This window comes from Hyla sarda, chromosome 11, assembly GCF_029499605.1.
Source record: "Hyla sarda isolate aHylSar1 chromosome 11, aHylSar1.hap1, whole genome shotgun sequence".
Lineage (NCBI taxonomy): Eukaryota > Metazoa > Chordata > Amphibia > Anura > Hylidae > Hyla > Hyla sarda.
This window is the reverse complement of record NC_079199.1, coordinates 41,578,688-41,598,010: the sequence shown is the minus strand read 5'-3', so window position 1 is coordinate 41,598,010 and position 19,323 is coordinate 41,578,688. Positions and strand designations below refer to the sequence as shown.

Here is a 19,323-nt window from a genome sequence, read left to right as displayed (position 1 = left end):
AGTTCCCCCACATTAGGTACAGTTCCCCCTACATTAGGTGGAGTATAGTTCCCCACATTAGGTGCAGTATGTTCCCCCACATTAGGTACAGTTCCCCCTACATTAGGTGCAGTATAGTTCCCCCACATTAGGTGCAGTATAGTCCCCCCCACATTAGGTGCAGTATAGTTCCCCCACATTAGGTGCAGTATAGTCCCCCCACATTAGGTGCAGTATGTTCCCCCACATTAGGTGCAGTATAGTTCCCCCACATTAGGTGCAGTTCCCCCACACTAGGTGCAGTATGTTCCCCCACATTAGGTACAGTTCCCCCTACATTAGGTGCAGTATAGTTCCCCCACATTAGGTGCAGTTCCCCCACATTAGGTACAGTTCCCCCTACATTAGGTGCAGTATAGTTCCCCCACATTAGGTACAGTTCCCCCTACATTAGGTGCAGTATAGTTCCCCCACATTAGGTACAGTTCCCCCTACATTAGGTGCAGTATAGTTCCCCCACATTAGGTGCAGTATAGTTCCCCCACATTAAGTTCAGTATAGTTCCCCCACATTAGGTGCAATATAGTTCCCCCACAGACATACAGCTTCCAGCCGTATACAGTGTATGGCTGGAGGCTGTATGCCTGTGTACTGCCCCACTTCAGTGCTCTGACCACCACTCCTCCGGTCCAGGCCGCATGTTTGACACCCATGACCTAAAGGGTTAACACACTTACTGAATGTCATTTTGAATACTTTGAGGGGTGCAGTTTCTATAATAAGGTCATTTGTGGGGTATTTCTAATATGAAGGCCCTTCAAATACATTTCAAAACTGAACTGTTCCCTGAAAAATTCCGATTTTGAAAATGTTGTGAAAAATTTGAAAATTGCTGCTGAACTTTGAAGCCCTCTGATGTCTTCCAAAAGTAAAAACATATCAACTTTTTGATGCAAACATAAAGTAGATATATTGGCCCTCACTTACTATTGCAAACCCGACATGTTTTTGTTGGGTTGTGCACCAGATTCTGTCGCATTGCGCCAGAAATTCTGTCTGAGACAGATTTTGCGCCAGAATTTGCACCAGAATTGAAAAAACCCAGACTAACTCTCCATTTTGCTAAGAAAACCAGAAAAAGGGGTGTGGCCGCCGGGAAAGGAGCGTAGTCTCTGAAAAGGGGCGTGTTTCCGACATTTTCACAAAAATCCAACATATTTACTAAGGTTTCCACATAAAATGTGGTGGATTTCAGCTGAGGAAAACCCTACAGATCAGAGTATGTGTAAAAAAAAAGCAAAGTGTAGGGAAAATGGAAAATGTAGGGAAACCTTAGTAAATACTGTGGAAAATAAATTGTAGGGAATTAAAACCCACAAAGAAACCTACACAACACTCTTAGTAAATAAGGGCCATTGTGTATGTGAATCAATATACAATTTATTTGGAATGTCTATTTCCCTTACATGTAGAGTGCTTCAAAGTTAGAAAAATGCTAAATTTTCAAATTCTTCATGAAATTTTTGAACTTTTCACCAAGAAATGATGCAAGTATCAACGAAAACACTCTGGTCCTTAAAGAGGTACTCCGGCACTTAGACATCATATCCCCTATCCAAAGGATAGGGGATAAGATGCCTGATCGCGGGGGTCCCGCCACTGGGGACCCCCGTGATCTTGCATGCCGCCCCCCCCCCCCCCCCCCCCCGTTAAAATCAGTCCCTGGAGCGTGTTCGCTCCGGGTCTGATTACTGTTGATCACGGGGCCGGAGCATTGTGACGTCTAGGCTCCGCCCCCACAATGCAAGCCTATGGGAGGGGGCGTGACAGCTGTCACGCCCCCTCCCATAGGCTTGAATTGAGGGGTGGGGCGTGATGTCACACGGGGGCGGAGTCGTGACGTCACAATCTCACGTCACCGTGGTCAGGAGTTGAAGCCTCCAGCGTTTCCGGAAGCCGCAACAGGTGGCTCCTGCAGCCGAGATACCGGGGGTCCCCAGCGGCGGGACCCCCACGATCTGACATTTTATCCCCTATCCTTTGGATAGGGGATGTCTAGGGGCGGAGTACCCCTTTTAAGATGAAAATGGGCTTGAAGGGTTAAATAAAAGCCCTGACCCAGGCAAATAGGGGTGAGTAAGGGTTAAATCACCTATCCTATGTTTGTTGTAGACATATAAGTAACATGTGTGCCAAGTTTTATGTTAATATCTTTAGCCATTTGGAAGTGATGCTGGAACGTACATACACACATTGGGGGACATTTATCATAATATATACACCGTTTTCACTGTCTATATTGTGCAATGTATTTTGCACTATTCCGTTTCTTGCGTGTTTTTTTGCATAATGTTTTATAGAAATTTACAAGTGGAATTCTAAATCACAGTGTACGGTAGAGCTGATTATGTGGTGGACATCGATTTATCAACTGCATCTTTTTTCTTTATACGCACAAATTTTGTCTTGAAAGTCCGGATTTTATTGCGCAAATATACACCATCAAAGAGGACACTGAAAATGTTATAAGAATAAGTCCAGCAATATGTAATACATATTTGGGTTAGACTCTGATCTGTACAGACTGGAGATGTGTAAATTTCAAACTCCCACTGTTCTTGATGTTGCTAATTGCAGTTAATGGAGCCAAGTTGTTATACCAAACGCAGCCTGAGGACCGGTGTGGTGCTGTTTTTAGAAGAAATTAGATCTGCTTTTCTATTCCTGGGTAACCCCTTTAAGCACCTGTTTTTGTTTTGTGGCATGAGTATTGCCTATAGTTCCAACTAAGTGGCGAGGCTGCTGCTCTGTGTACAGGAACAGGGACTATTGCCATCTGACAGAGGTCCTTGCTCCTGTAAATATAAATTCGGATTCAGACGAATCTTATCTTTCTTTTTTGAAATGTGAAGTAAATATGATTCAATTATAATCGATTTACTAATTTCTGTATAGTCATATGGCATATATGGCAGTTGTGCCGTCTTTATATTGGTTTTAGTTTGGCAGTATAGACTGTATAGCTATTTTATTTAGGTACATTATAGTGGTTTTATATGGGTACTATATAGCATTGTTTGCAGTGTATTTTACTAGTATCTACACACTGCTGTAGTGTAGTTGGATGTTTCATGATTTTTATATTAGTCTGCTAAAATGGGCTAAATGGCAAGAAATCTGCAAGATTTTAAGGTTATAGAAAAATCATCAAAATTCAAAAATTCTAAATATATTTAGCATAAAAACCTTTAAAAAGGCACTGACAGATTAAAAAAGGTTTTATATGTGGTACATCAACACATAAAAAGATTATAAACATTACCTTTTTAATCTTGTTAATATACTTTATAAGAAAAGTTGATATCCTTTTTCTAGAATTCATGAATCATAAAAATGACTGCTAGGGGTCCCCATACCATCCAGAACAAAATCCTCTCCGGCTGCACCATCGTCTTTGTCTCAGCTGAAGCAAAGGCAGGGAGTTCAGTAAGTGAGGGTGGGATAAGCACTCCTCTGTGCTTACTCCTGTCCTATTAGACTGTACTGTAGCGTAAAAACAGAGAGGAGGGGGTTACAAAGCAGCCTGCAGTGAAATCCAACACAGCACACCAGACATATAACATTTTTTGTGGGATATGACAGGTTCTCTTCAGACAATAGGTTATTTTCTGATGACACATGCCCTTTTAATACCTTTCGAGCTTGCCTTTGGAGCTTCAGTTTGGTGCGGACAGTATATTTTTTTTTCACTACCTGAAACATAATGGCTAAAATGCCTTAAAGCCAAAAAGCAGTGAGTGGAGATTGACGCTCTTTCTACAGTTTTACTGGAATGCTCTTTAAGGTCAATTAGATAAACAAGAAGACGGGGCCGGTAGAAGCCCCTACTGCTGTAATAGCCAAATGATTTGCTGTTTAGAAGTTCTTGATTAAAAACTGAGCAGTCAAAAAGTCCCGGAGCCCTTGAAGGTGATTTTGAAGATAGAGAAGTATCCGGGCAGCACAAACAGCAATCAAAGACAATTAGGAGAACTGGGGCAAGTGGCTCGTTCTGTTGTCAGTCTGCATGGAAATTGCTCTTCAGATTTCAGGCTTGTTACATTTGAAGCAAGGCCCCCAGCTAAGTCATTTTAAAAGTCCAACTCCAATCAGAAGATATTGCTTGAAATCTTCCTATTATGGCTGAAGTGAAAGGATTGATTGTCTATGCTGATGAGTCCTGAGATTGGCATATAAAAAAATGGTAATTTTGTCTTCAAGCTCTATTATGATGTTGCTTCAATTGCTAAGAAAAGAAAATGCTGGGCACGGGTCCGAAAACTAGATTTCACAACTGGAAATGATGATTTTTTTTGTTTTTTTGTTTTTGTGATGACCTACAAGAAAGGTTGTATAAAGGGGAAACAGGGCAAGTGACATATTTATGTCACCATTCAGTTGAGTGATTTTATACAGTAAAACTAAGGATATATGGTTTGTTTTTATAAGAGGATATGAAATATTTTAATCTATATTAAAGAATTTCAATGGGATTTATAAGGAATTCTGAGTTTACAGAAATGGATCTACCTTTTTGGAGTCTATGTCAGAATGGGGGTGGCTCAAGTCTCTTGCTGTGTAGGACTTTGAGTGGAAACAGGAATAAAAGCAGGGATCTGTTGGCGCATGCCGTAATAATGTTCAGCAATCCAGTGTGGATATAAGTTCTTCTTTATTGCCAGATTTTAGACGCGTTTCGAGGATACAACCTCTTTCTCAATAAAACATAGGCGAGAAGCCTATGTTTTATTGAGAAAGAGGTTGTATCCTCGAAACGCATCTAAAATCTGGCAATAAAGAAGAACTTATATCCACACTGGATTGCTGAACATTATTACGGCATGCGCCAACAGATCCCGGCTTTTTTCCCTGTTTCCACTCGATGTTCCAGATCAGAAAGGGACACCCCCTCTGATTCCCGGGAGGCAGCTCCGTAAAAACACTGACAAGTACTTCATGGTGGTTGTGTCTGGCACACAACCCCACAAGGTGAGCGGACACCTATAGTGGAATATATCCACACTGACCTATACCTAATGTTATAAAACATACTACTCTTAGAGGAAGCTCTGCTCTCTTCTTTTTCTATATCTAGCTGTGTAGGACTTGACATGTCCTGCCTTTAGAGACACTACGTTGATTTAAATGGGAACTTTATAATGCTTTATTTCCCCTGTAGTGATGCTGCAGAGAAATTAAACAATTGTTGCCTGGTTCTCCCCCAGAGCTGATTGTTGGGGTCCCAGCAGGACACGTTTATAATTCACTGATTTTGGGGAACCTTTATATAAGAAGAGATCTTTATAGGGGACATGCTTTTATTGCTGTTCATCGAAAGATAATAATTGTACTATACATGAGCTGTTTGAAATGTGGTTAAAAAAAGATTAAGATTGTTTATAAAATTCAGGGTTTGTGAAAGATGACAACAACTATGTAGAGGTTAATAGTGTTGAGCGGCATAGGCCATATTCGAATTCGCGAATATTCGCGAATATACGGACGAATATTCGTCATATATTCGCGAATATTCGCATATTCGTTATATTCTCGTTTTATTTTCGCACATGCGAAAATACGCGTATGCGAAAATTAACATATGTGAAAATTCGCATATGCGGAAATTAGCATATGCTAATATTCGCATATGCGAATTTTCGCACGCCAGTCTCACACAGTAGTATTGGAGTCTTCTTTACACCACACGAGCTGGAAGCAGAGAGGGGTGATCACTGTGATGTGTACTGTGAAGAAAAAAAAAAACAAAAAAAAAAAAAACGAATATTCGTAATTACGAATATATAGCGCTATATTCGCGAATTCGCGAATATGCGATATTCGCGAATAATATTCGAATTGCGAATATTCGCGAGCAACACTAGTTAAGAATCATGAAAGTATCTCTGGGGTTCATGTAGTATAGCCAAGCACTGTGGGAAACAACATGATTACAATCTATCCCTTTAAGATGCTGCGACCAGCTGGAAACCTGACAATAACTGTTCACGTAATCAGCTCAAGAGGAGGATGATCCAGATCCAGGATCCTACGCATCTGAAGCAGAGGGTGTATGAAATGCTTTATGGAATTCAAAAGGCCAGTTTACCCAGTATGACATGGCTTGACAACCAATTTTAAAATAGCAATAATTCATTTTTAATGCATTCATAACATGTACAATTTGCACAAATGCCATCCTTCCATATGTATCAACTTTCTCAACATCACAACAAAAATCACTGCTGTTAAGGTTAACCCCTTAAGGAGCAGGCCTATTTTGGCCTTAAGGACCAGGCCAATTTTCATTTTTGCACTTTCGTTTTTTTCTCCTCCCCTTCTAAACATCATAACGCTTTCAACTTTGCACCTACAAACCCATATAAGGGCTTGTTGTTTTGCGTCACCAATTGTACTCTTTGTAATGACATCAATCATTTTATGATATAATTAGGGCAAAACCAAATACAAAATAATTTGGGGGATGAATTTGAAAAGAAAACAAGCCATTTTGTAACTTTTTGGGGCTCCCGTTTCTACGCAGTGCACTTTTCGGTAAAAATTACATTTCAGAAACAAAATAAGAACAGGAGGGCGTATCAAGAAACTGTAAAAAGGTGTGTAATCAGGGCACAGTACATTCTAGCAATTTTTTGGGGTTGGGGGGGGCACAGGTCGTCTTTAATAATAGGTAAGTCCAGGTGCCTCCCACAATTAGAGGTGAATTGCAAGATGCAGCAACTAATGCCTGAAATGGACCAATAATTGTGGCCAACACCTGGACTTGCAACTGCTTAAAGTGGCGGCACCTCCTGCATTCCTTTATTGTTAGCGGCGCCTGGACTTGCTGCTTTAAGCAATAGCAAGTTCAGCAAGCTGCAGTCTCTGATATTACTGTATATTACAGCTTCCTTAACAACGCAGAACGTATATTTACGTCCTCCGCCGGCTCCCGCAATATGCTGCGGGGTCACGCGGTGTCCCCGCGTCATATCGGGTCGGTCCCGGCGGCTATCAACCCGCGAGACCCGCGGCTAATATAGGACATCACCGATCATGGTGATGCCCTGTATTAACCCTTCAGACGTGGCGATCAAAGCTGACCGCCGCGCGTGAAAGTGACCCGGCTGTTCAGTCGGGCTGTTCGGGACCGCCGCGGTGAAATCACGGCATCCCGAACAGCTTACAGGACACTGTGAGGGCCCTTACCTGCCTCCTCGGTGTCCGATCGGTGTCCTGATATCCAGGCAGGAGCAGTCAAGCGCCGATAACACTGATCACAGGCGTGTTAATACATGCCAGTGATCAGCATGAGAGATCAGTGTGTGCAGTGTTATAGGTCCCTATGGGACCTATAACACTACAAAAAAAGTGTTAATAAAGGTCATTTAACCCCTTCCCTAATAAAAGTTTGAATCACCCCCCTTTTCCCATAAAAAAAATTTAAGTGTAAATAAGAAAAAATAAACATATGTGGTATCGCCGCGTGCGTAAATGTCCGAACTATAAAAATATATCATTAATTGAACCGCACGGTCAATGGCGTACGCGCAAAAAATTCCAAAGTCCAAAAAAGCATATTTTTGGTCACTTTTTTATACCATTAAAAAATTAATAAAAAGTGATCAAAAAGTCTGATAAAGACAAAAATCAAACCGATAAAAACTTCAGATCACGGTGCAAAAAATTAGTCCTCATACCGCCCTGTATGTGGAAAAATAAAAAAGTTATAGGGGTCAGAAGATGACATTTTTAAACGTATACATTTTCCTTCATGTAGTTATGATTTTTTCCAGAAGTACGACAAAATCAAACCTATATAAGTAGGGGATCATTTTAACCGTATGGACCTACAGAATAATGATAAGGTGTCATTTTTACCGAAATATGCACTGCGTAGAAACGGAAGCCCCCAAAAGTTACAAAATGGCGTTTTTTCTTCGATTTTGTCGCACAATGATTTTTTTTTCCGTTTCGACGTGAATTTTTGGGTAAAATGACTGTAACTGCAAAGTAGAATTGGTGATGCAAAAAATAAGCCATAATATGGATTTTTAGGTGGAAAATTGAAAGGGTTATGATTTTTAAAAGGTAAGGAGGAAAAAACGAAAGTGCAAAAACTGAAAAACCCTGAGTCCTTAAGGGGTTAAATCCACCCATATATGTAAACCCCAAAATCAAAATAAATCAATTATTTAATAAACAGCAGGAATTTTAAAACTTGCAGTAGTAGCTCTGGATATCAGTAGAGTAGCCTGGACCAGCTGTGACCAGCAAGTGTTACATTTTCCTGCAGCACCACCAAAGGAGAAATATAGCATTACACAATCCCCATTAAAGGGGTTCTCCGGTGCTTACACATCTTTTCCCTTATCCAAAGGATAGGGGATAAGATGCCTGATCGCGGGAGTCCTGCCGCTGGGGACGCCCGTGATCATGCACGCGGCACCCCGTTTGTATTCAGTCCCCGGAGCGTGTTCACTCCGGGTCTGATTACGGGCGACCACCGGGCCGGCGGCCTCCGCCCCTCAATGCAAGCCTATGGGAGGGGGCGTGATAGGAAAACTTGCCCAGTTGCCCATAGCAACCAATCATATTGCTTCTTTCATTTTGCAGAGGCCGTGTTAAAAATGTAAGAAGCGATCTGATTGGTTGCTATGGGCAACTGGCAGCTTTTCCTTTCCACAGGTTTTGATAAATCTCCCCCATTATCTACAATAGGTAGAACCAGACAGCGAACCAAGCCAGATAGTAGGCTCGCTTCCTTCTGGAGAAGAACAATGTTACTAGTTATGTAATTTATGACAACTTTTATATGTCTTGGTACTTCACTTGAGGATTTCAAGTGTGTAAGACTCACAATTACCTGACAAAGACTGGAAAAAAGTGTCATGACCGACTGGGGGGACAGGGAGAGTGAGCACTAACTGACCCTAAAACATCTCTCCCTGCCTACTTGCCCATCCATCCTAAACGATGGATCGACAATTGGGCGCCGGTCCCTTCCTGCGCTAAAGTGCAGTGGCGTAAAAACACATAATATACATAGTCGGTCACAGGCCAGAACAGTAACGGAAAACTACTAGACAACTAGATATACCAGACAGAACACAAATACTAACCGGGCAGAATATAAACTCACTAACAGAGCAGAATATAGTGAATTAACAAACAGTTCATAAACTGGTTATCAGATAAACAGCAGACATAATAAAATGAACAAGACTAGGCATGATATGAGTATACAGCAGAATCCAGGAGATGAAGATGATAAACAGAAGAACTGAGAGCCAAAACACTAAACTGAACAGGTAACATAGAACACTGTTCACAAGCAGGTACAAGTACAAAGGACAAAGATCCGATCAACCAAACAGGATATAAATATAGGACACCATTCACACTGGGACACAGAACATACTAACTGGACTCCCCACTCCATTAACGAAGTAGCCATTGATAATAAAGAAAAATAGGCTACTGGCCAGCGGACACACTCCACCGTGTGGACAAAATGCTGACCCAGCAGGAAACAGAAATATAATACATGAAACACTAGACTGGAACCGGATGAGTCTGAATGGACTCCAGAATACTGAACAAGAATATAACATACAGAGCACAGGGTACAAGCTAGACTCAGACACAGTGTGAACACAGACAGAGCAGAACGAACAAACATAATCCTAAAAACCAACTAATGTAACGCAGACTAAAATACAAGGAGCATGCTATATAACCATGGCTAAAAACCCAGATAAAATGACAAGATAAATACAAGGTAAGTGCTCAAGAAGAAATAGTCAGAATATAGCACAGACAGACATAGTAGTATTGCACTCAATAACCAGCACCAGAATGCAGGACAACTATGGCTAAATAACTCCACCCGAGTTCTCATTCGCTCAGAGCATTAACTATTCCCTATCCAGGTAGAATAACAAACTGCTCTGAACAAACTTGTATGTGAATACACACCTAAACAGAATAATACAAGAACAAATAAACGGACATTACAAAAGTAGTTCTAAATGTAGCATAATGTTTTCCTTCCCTATTCATTCAACATAGTAACTGGCTAACAATATTGTTACTTTATAACATTGATGGAATTTTTATTTTTGTATTTAGCAAAAGCAGTAACATTGTTGGTAATAATGACAACTACCGTATATCCCCGCGTATAAGACGACTTTTTAACCCCGAATTTTCTTCTGAAAAGTCGGGGGTCGTCTTATACGCCGGGTATAGGGGTCCGGCATAGAAATACTTACGATTATCATGCCGGCTCCTGTGTGTGGCTGCAGGCGGGGGCCGGCCAGAGCATGTACAAATTAATAACTGTATACTTAAAAACCAGGGTGCCTCCAGCTGTTGTGAAACTACAACTCCCAGCATGCCCGGACCGGCAAAGGCTGTCCGGGCATGCTGGTAGTTGTAGTTTCACAACAGCTGGAGGCACCCTGGTTTTTAAGTATACAGTTATTAGTTTGTACACGCTCTGGCCGGCCCCCGCCTGCAGCCGCACACAGGAGCCGGCACGATAATCGTAAGTATTCCTATGTCGGACATCCCCGTGTCCCAAAAAATCTTTTAGGGACATAAGGATGTCCGCAGGTCACTTACCATTCCCCGCCCGCCGCGCGTCCTCCTCCGGTCCTCCTGCGGTCTTCCTCCGGTCCTTCTGCGCTTCTCCACCGCTCTATGGTTGTACGCATGGGACGTCAGTGACGTCCCGTGCGTATAACCATAGAGGCGCAGGAGGACCGGAGGAGGACGAGCGCGGCCGGGGCCTGGTGAGTGACCGGCGGCGCGTCATCTACAGTGTTCCGATCACCGCTTCTCCGGTCCCGGGACTGCTGCTATGGTCCATAGGCCATAGCAGTAGATTGTGACCCCGGGCCGGAGGAGCGGTGACCGGAACACTGTGGGGGGCAGTACACAGACATACAGCCTCCAGCCATACACTTTATATGGCTGGAAGTTGTATGTCTGTGGGGGGAGCTGCCTACTATTGTGGGGGGGGGGGGGGAGAGCTGCCTACTATTGTGGGGGGGAGAGCTGCCTACTATTGTGCGGGGGGGAGCTGCCGACCTAATGTGGGGGAGCTGCCGACCTAATGTGAGGGAACTGCCGACCTAATGTGGGGGAGCTGCCGACCTAATGTGGGGGAACTGCCAACCTAATGTGGGGGAACTGCCAACCTAATATGGGGGAACTGCCAACCTAATGTGGGGGAACTGCCAACCTAATGTGGGGGAACATGCTGCCGACCTAATGTGGGGGAACATGCTGCCGACCTAATGTGGGGGAACTATAAGGTGCTGTACATAGCGGTAGGAGGGGTAGTCTTATACGGCAAGTATATCCCAAACTCTATATTTTAACTGTAAAAGTTGGGGGTCGTCTTATACGCCTAGTCGTCTTATACGCCGGCATATACGGTATTAGGAAAATATAAAATGACTCGCAAATGATATTATCTTTTTAAGGCTATGCATTGATTTTTCCATGGATTTTGCACTTAACTTAAGCCTTGTGTTACACCAGAATTCAGTTTATATATGTGTGTGTGTGTGTGTGTGTTGCGGCAGTTTAGATTGGACCATGAATCTTTAGAAACATTTTATGCCATTTTAAGCCTTTGGCTTTTATCAAGTTGTCTCAAAAGTCGATTCAAATTCATATCCAAAATCATGGAAAACACCATGAAAAGACCACCTGTGTTTAGAGGAGCTGAGCTGGATCGAGTGAAAGGAAAATCAACTGAAGAATGAAAAAAACAGCAGTAGGCAGGATTATATGTTTTCCTGAGTAACTTGACTACGGAAAGTCGTTATTCACATTTATGTCATTGTGTTGGGGTGAATAAAGGTTACACACTGCAAACTCTAAATCCACATGCTTGCTGGGTAGGCAAGAACAGTAACTAGACACAGACTGACTTTAAAGTGATGAAAGATAAGTGCTATCTAACACAGTTTCTCCATCTAGAAGATACACCGATCAGCCACAACATTAAAGGGGTTCTCCACCATAAGGTGATTTTAGTACGTACCTGCCAGACAGTAATGGACATGCTTAGGAAGGATCTGCGCTTGTCTTGGGGCTAAATGGCTATGTTGGGAGATTACCATAACACTGTGGCTAGCTTTTTGTGAACTGGTATTTTCTGTTTGAGTTATCTTCTTTGCCTACAAATCCCAGAATTCCATTTTCCTCCCTCCCACACATCAGCCACCCCACCCATTGAAACATAAATGAGCTGCATCCATTATAAAGACCTGTGGTTTTCAATCAGGGTGCCTACAGCTGTTGCATTAGTTGCAGATTGATCTTTTTCCCACCAAGCGATCCCTCCACCCATTGAAGCAGACAGGCTCCCTGTCATCAGCTGACTAGTGAGTCAGGTCTCGGCCGCATTGCAACCTGGGAAACATCTGAAACTGTCATTTTGTATGCTGTTAAAAATAAATATTGGGGTTAAAATCACAGAAGAATTGTGAGAAAACTGTCACACACAGGTACAGACACTATATTATGAACTACACTAACTTTACAGCCCCTGTAGCATAGGCAAATAAAAAAAATCCTGGAATATCCCTTTAAGGCTATGTTCACACATTATTTATTGATCCTCACTTGATCCTCCTCATAAATGGTTATAAAAACAAATGAAAATTGCCTTTTTCTTTTTAGCCATTTATGACCTAGGACAGGGTTAACATACAATATTTTGGTCAGTATTTGGAACTTATTTTGCTCTTAATTTGATCAAATGTTTACCAAGCCCAGGAATGTCTCCAAAACACAGAAAAAAATCCAAATCTTCCCTTTATAGCTGAACTCTTCTTCAGTTCCACTTTTGGTCTAATTGGCAATTCTGACAATAATGCTGTGTGTGAATCTAGCATAGCATAGCATAAAAGCATATGCAGACGAATATAAGTTGATATTTTACAGAAAAAGTCAATCATGTGTTTCAATTCTGCAGTTATGGATTCTGCTGCAGGTCTGAAGCATATCTAAAGCAACAACTGCAGATTTTTTGAATTTTGAAACCCCCCTTGAAGTGAGTGTGTAAAATCTGAAAAGCAGGTGCACGTTTGTATAGCAGGTTACGGGATAGCACCATCTCAGCACCTAACATACAAATGTGAAATTGTATGTTAGGTTGGTATGATGTTCCTGTAACTGTATTTTGCACTTTATGCCTCTTTTTGCACACAGCACTTTATTGAGGCACTTTGTACCTGATATGTTATTAATCTTTTTTATACTATAACTATATACTAGAACAGATGTCTGCTGTGTTGCTATTATTGGTATTTTCCTTTTGGTATATGATGTATATAGAGTTCACCTTACCCTGATATTCGAGATATGATAGTACAGGCGCTACTTTAGCATTACACTTATTTATAGGGTGTGTATTTTCTAGTTAGGTTTTACATTCCTCCTCCCTTGGTATCCACATATCTTTTGGTTTGTCATTTTGGTAATCTGCAAATTAGGAATGTAAAACACCAGAATCTTTACATTTTGGTTTACCTATTGTTCAGGATTTCATTCTATGAGAAATCTGCAAGGAAGGAATGAACAACTTGTGGTGGCAATGGCAACATGGTGCTATCATTATGAAATCAGAGGTCACCATCAGGTGAGATGACCTACCCTCTTATTGGAATTCAAATTATCCAGACAAAAACATAGAAAAGAAAAACAGATTGAAAAACAACAGACCACCTTCTTTAAGGGGTTGTCCTCTTTCTGACATCTCCTTCTCAAATGCCCTCCAACCTGATTAACTCTAATTGAGAGCCTCTTCTGCATTGGCGGACTGAAAGCGCTTAAATTCTGTCTATGGGAAACAATACAGCTCCAGAGTTCTGCTGATTGACAATAAATGCATCGCTTTACCTTCTCGTTCCATAATGGGGTCTGCAGATACAAGTGCAGTCAGCTGATTGAGGAGTGGGGGGTTCTGGCCAGGGGTTTCTTTCAATCAACTGAATAAAAATGTTATATTAAAAAAGGAGGCATCACTTCAATGTTACCATAGATCTATGATACTTTTTACAGCAATTGTGTATACTAATATTTGAGAGTGAATAATGTTTGCATGACAACTGTTAGGCTAGGTATCCACACAGATTTGTTTGTATATATTTTTTTTTATCTGTCACTGCAGATTTTGAGCCAAAGCCATAAGTGGATTCAAATGGAATCGGAATTATAAAGGAAGGACTTTTACTTCTCCTTCCCACTTGATCCACTTCTGCAGGCAGTCACAGAGGGGGACATTTATCATTGTTTTCTTTGGTAAGCAAATTCCAAAGTCATTTTTTTTTTTGCTTTAGTTTTGCTTATGTGCTACATATTTATCATACTGTCACAGGAGGTTGATAAATTTGGAGCACAAAAACAAAATAAAAAAGTCACAGCTGAGACTTTTTTTTCCTATTTGCTCAGACCTAGAGAAGACTTGCTACTTTTTGTAAGGAGTTTGTAACTTTTTTTTTTGCCTACGTTCGACTTTCGCACATCATAAATTCCTGACCACTGCAAAGTGAAAACTGAAATTTGCTTAGGTAAGGCTGTTTGTAACTTTTTGCTCAGGCACGTGTGCGACTTTTGTAAGCAAAAAAAAAAAAAGGCTCTAAATACCTTGATAAATGTCACCCAGAGAGACTGCAGAATGAGCTCCATGCTGCGGCCATGTGAGCTCACTCTGCCACCGCTCTGTGACTGCTGGCAGAGCATCTGCAGCATCAAATACACTGTGGATGTGTTGTGTGTAGCCCTACCCTAAAGGGGAGTCTGGACTGCAGGTCTGAGCCACACATTTGCACTAAGCAATTGTTGTGTCTCTTCCCCCTTCAAAGCAGAGCTCCCAGGCAGAAAACCCACCTAAGGGTATGTTCACCCGGCTGAATCTTCTGCGAATTTCCGGCTGTGGGCTTAAGCCGCAATGGGTTTGCTGCAAATTTTCCACCATAGAAAACCTGCTTCGGGAAAATTGCAGAATATCCAGCCGTGTGAACGCACCCTTGAGGTTGGTGCATCCCATAACAGATGCATTTAAAGCCAACCTTTTCTTTATTTTCCTGAACATACAAGTTTATCTTGATTTCATTGATAAAATACAAATAATATTCTCTGACTTTTCAACAGTTTATCCTTGAACAATATAATATCAATTGTTGAATTAATAAAAATTTTAGTTTTATGAAAAAAGTAACAGAAAAAAAAGGAAATGAACAAAAAACAATACACACCGTTTTTTAGGGTGTGTTCACATTTTCAGGATTTGAATTGCAATTAGTGAATACAAAGCCAGGGATGGTTTTTAAAAGGGTAGCAGTTTGAGTCTTTCCTTTATATGTGTCCATTTATGATCTGTTCCTGGCTTTGTATTAAAAAAGAGGTAGAAGACCGCACTGGACTAATCCCCTGTGCTTGTGGACATCCGGAGGGCCACTCCAGTATCCAGTACAAATAATGGCTGTGGTATGTGTTTTTTACTCCTTTTTTTCATGGGTGGCTTTTTAAATCACAACACCAAATTTACAAAAAGGCACGAGTCGGGCTATAAATTTGGTGCAATTTCAGAAATTAAATGTACCCACCTTTCAGGTGATAGTTCCAGGAAGCTCTTTCAGAGGTGATTCCTTGTGTGTTACTGCAAGGCAGTTTAGTAACTTAATTATTTTACATTTTATTTTACAACTTTTCATTCGCTCACAGCGATAAAAATCCTATGAGGGGAAGGGGGCGTGTCCCTACCTTATGGTGGTGGGATGTGATTGGTGCACCTTGTCCATGAATAAACTTAAAGGGGTATTCCAGGAAAAACTTTTTTTTTATATATCAACTGGCTCCAGAAAGTTAAACAGATTTGTAAATTACTTCTATTAAAAAAACTTAATCCTTTCAGTACTTATGAGCTTCTGAAGTTAAGGTTGTTCTTTTCTATCTAAGTGCTCTCTGATGACACCTGTCTCGGGAAACGCCCAGTTTAGAAGAGGTTTGCTATGGGGATTTGCTTCTAAACTGGGCGTTTCCCGAGACACGTGTCATCAGAGAACACTTAGACAGAAAAGAACAACCTTAACTTCAGAAGCTTAAAAGTACTGAAAGGATTAAGATTTTTTTAATAGAAGTAGATTTTTTAATAGAAGTAATTTACAAATCTGTTTAACTTTCTGGAGCCAGTTGAAATATAAAAAAAGTTTTTTCCTGGATAACCCCTTTAATTTTACCAAATATCCAGACTTTTAAATATGTCCATCCTAACAATATTGAAAAACGTTTTCAAATTAAAAAACATAATATAAAAAAATAAACAAAGTTATACTTTTTTAGTTTTTTTTAAAATAGGAAATATACATATATATAAAAACCAAATGCAGGCGCAGCACTCCAACAAAAAGGTGATTTAATGTCTCATGTCAGCATTACAACGTTTCAACTCCTCCTGGAGCCATTTTCAAGCATGCCTGAAAATGGGTCCAGGAGGAGTTGAAACGTTGTAATGCTGACATGAGACATTAAATCACCTTTTTGTTGGAGTGCTGCGCCTGCATTTGTTTTTTTTTTTTATCTTGGATGGACCTTGGTCTAGTTATTTGGGACACTGGCACCAACTTTCTTATTGAACTGGATAAATAGTGCTGCTTTATTTTGGGACTATATATATATATTTCAAAATTCTTTTGTAATGTGTGTCTTCTATGCCATTTTTTTTATGGAGGTGTAGTGCGCCATTTTAAAGACAAATTTTGCGCCTTTTTAAAAAGTAGCATTTTTATAAATTCCTCACCACTGCAAAAACCTGACTCAAAACACGCATACCACAGCCAAACATAGGAATGCGATATATGAAAAGTAAAAAAAATGTCCCAAAAAAACACACTGCGCCAAAATATTGCGACAATTTTACCCAAGAAAACAAAGGTAAAATGCTTCATAAATACCCCCCAAAGTTCTAAGGCCACAGCACCAGTAATGAAAGACTCTGTAGATCGTGCAAAGAGCTGTAGTTTCACTGGTTCCCCATGTGCAAAGGTTCGGCTACATGTTCAGCCTTTATCAAGCAAGATAAAGGCTGAACATGTAGCCAAAACGTTGCACATGGGGAACCAGTGAAATTACAGCTCTTTGCACGATATACAGAGTCTTCCATTACTGGTGCTGTGGCCTTGGAACTTTGTTGTTTGGCTTTTTTGCAATTAAAAACCTAAATGTGTAAACACAACTTTAATAACATTGTGGAGACTTATTAATAATCCAGTAAAACCTCCATAAGATCGCCTCTTTGAGAAGACCACCACCTTATCTAGACCAGATTTCATGTGACAAGTTTTCAGTCACCCATACATTTTGCATTGTGACCGTTTTCTTTAAGACGATCACCCTCTTAGAAGACCACTTTTTAATGCATTTCTGGGTGGTCGTCTTAAAGAGGTTTCAGTGCATTTAACTTAAAAGGTCTTGAAAGAGCAGAAGAAACAATCGGCAACTCACCGCGACCAGCTGATTGAATTCTTCTTTTTATTGCATACTCACATATAAGTTACACAGGAAGAGGGTAGTGGGGGGACATAGTATGGTGACCAAGCTCCGTTTCGCACCGTGATCGTGCTTCCTCCGGCCTATGGCCGGAGGAAGCACGATCACCGTGCGAAACGGAGCTTGGTCGCCATCCTGTGCCCCCCCCCCCACTACCCTCTTCCTATGTAACTTATATGTGAGTATGCAATAAAAAGAAGAATTCAATCAACTGGTCACAGTGATGTTGCCGTTTTTTTCTTCTGCTCTTTCAAGACGTCTTCCTGCACTATTGTCAATCAGAGCACCACCTTCAGCATTTTTTAGTCCAAATCTGCCATTCTCCTATTGTTCCATATTTGTCTATGTAACTTAAAAGGTATATATTTATGCCTCAGTTAAGGAAAATGTTAACAGTTTAGAAAAATAGCAACAAAAAAGCACAAGCAAAAAAATATACTTTAGGCACACTGTACACATTTGCTTATGTAGTAAAAAGAGTGGGGCTACATAAACAATTTTTTGATATCCTCCTTATAATGATATGAATATATAGGAAATGCATTAAGGTATCATATCGTACATGTTATATCTGTACCTGACTACTATAATAGTCTTTCTATTTATCCAAATGCTACAGGATACAGAGACAATTAAAAGATTTACTCTGTGTTTTATTTTTTTTGTTTAACAAGCTTAAAGGGAGATAATTGTTCTACGGTTAAAAAATAGAATGAAATTCACATTTTAACTTTCATCTCCCTGACCTGCAGCAATTCAGCGTCTTTAGCTACAAATGCCACTATTCTAATGTTCTTTAACAGTGTTACAGAATCCCAGCTTGCTTTTCCCCATTCTCAGCTAGTTACACATAGATGTCTGGGCTAAGCCTATTGTTCAGATTGTATATAGTTTAAAAAGCTCTGCAGTATTTGACTCCGTCTATTGTATCCGGCTTCCCTGAGTGCTTGGCTTGCTGCATTTTACTTGTGCACTGTGTTTTCCAGGCCCATTTACGCCAATTCTCTTTGTATACACTTGTTCCTCGGGAAGCTTAAATTGACTTCTCTATTCTTTTTCCTTAACTAAAGATGCGCCATTAAGCGTGATTGAACTCTTTTGAAAAACACTTCCGAAAATGAAAGACCATAACAAATTAGTCTACCAGTGTTTGCAAATATTGTTGTTTTTTTTTTCCTTCAGTCAAATTGATGGGAAAAGGAATTGAAAACTTACCCATGATAAGGATATGTGTTTATTTGTTGCCTATTTCCACTTTTCAATGCTCTAACACAAATATCAATATGTTATGAGGATTATTATTATTATTTTTTTTTGCCTTCTTTTTTTATATACTGAATTATTCTGTGTTGTCAATGGAAAACACTTAATAATTGTAATGGAAGACACACTGTCATATACAATATTGTAATTACAATGCTTCAGAATTGTGTATGGTAAACTATTAGGATTTCCTAAATATATATTTAAAGATATATATATATACATACATATTTACTCTCAGTATATAATATCAATTAAGAGTTAGGGGTAATTTATCTGGTTTTCTTGTTTTACTCACTATATATGTAAACATTGTAACATATCTAGCTATCTATATATACATAAAAAAAAACATATAGCCTCAGCGCTCTTTATACACACGTGTGTGTGTGTGTGTGTGTATATATATATATGTAAACATTGTAATATACACTATATATATATATATATATATATATATATATTATATATTTA

At 40.2% G+C, this 19,323-nt stretch overlaps 1 protein-coding gene across 3 annotated transcripts in view; it reads right to left on the bottom strand.

The window, feature by feature from the left end:
- LRRC9 (leucine rich repeat containing 9) overlaps nt 1-19,323 on the bottom strand; it is a 223,684-nt gene that overhangs the window by 15,087 nt on the left and 189,274 nt on the right. For 2 of the 3 annotated variants that reach the window (XR_008848684.1, XR_008848687.1), the window contains one exon: nt 3,302-3,522. The gene's annotated coding sequence lies outside the window, so the exon portion shown is untranslated. The remainder of the gene's footprint in view (nt 1-3,301; nt 3,523-19,323) is intronic. The other variant, XR_008848686.1, reaches the window with a different exon arrangement.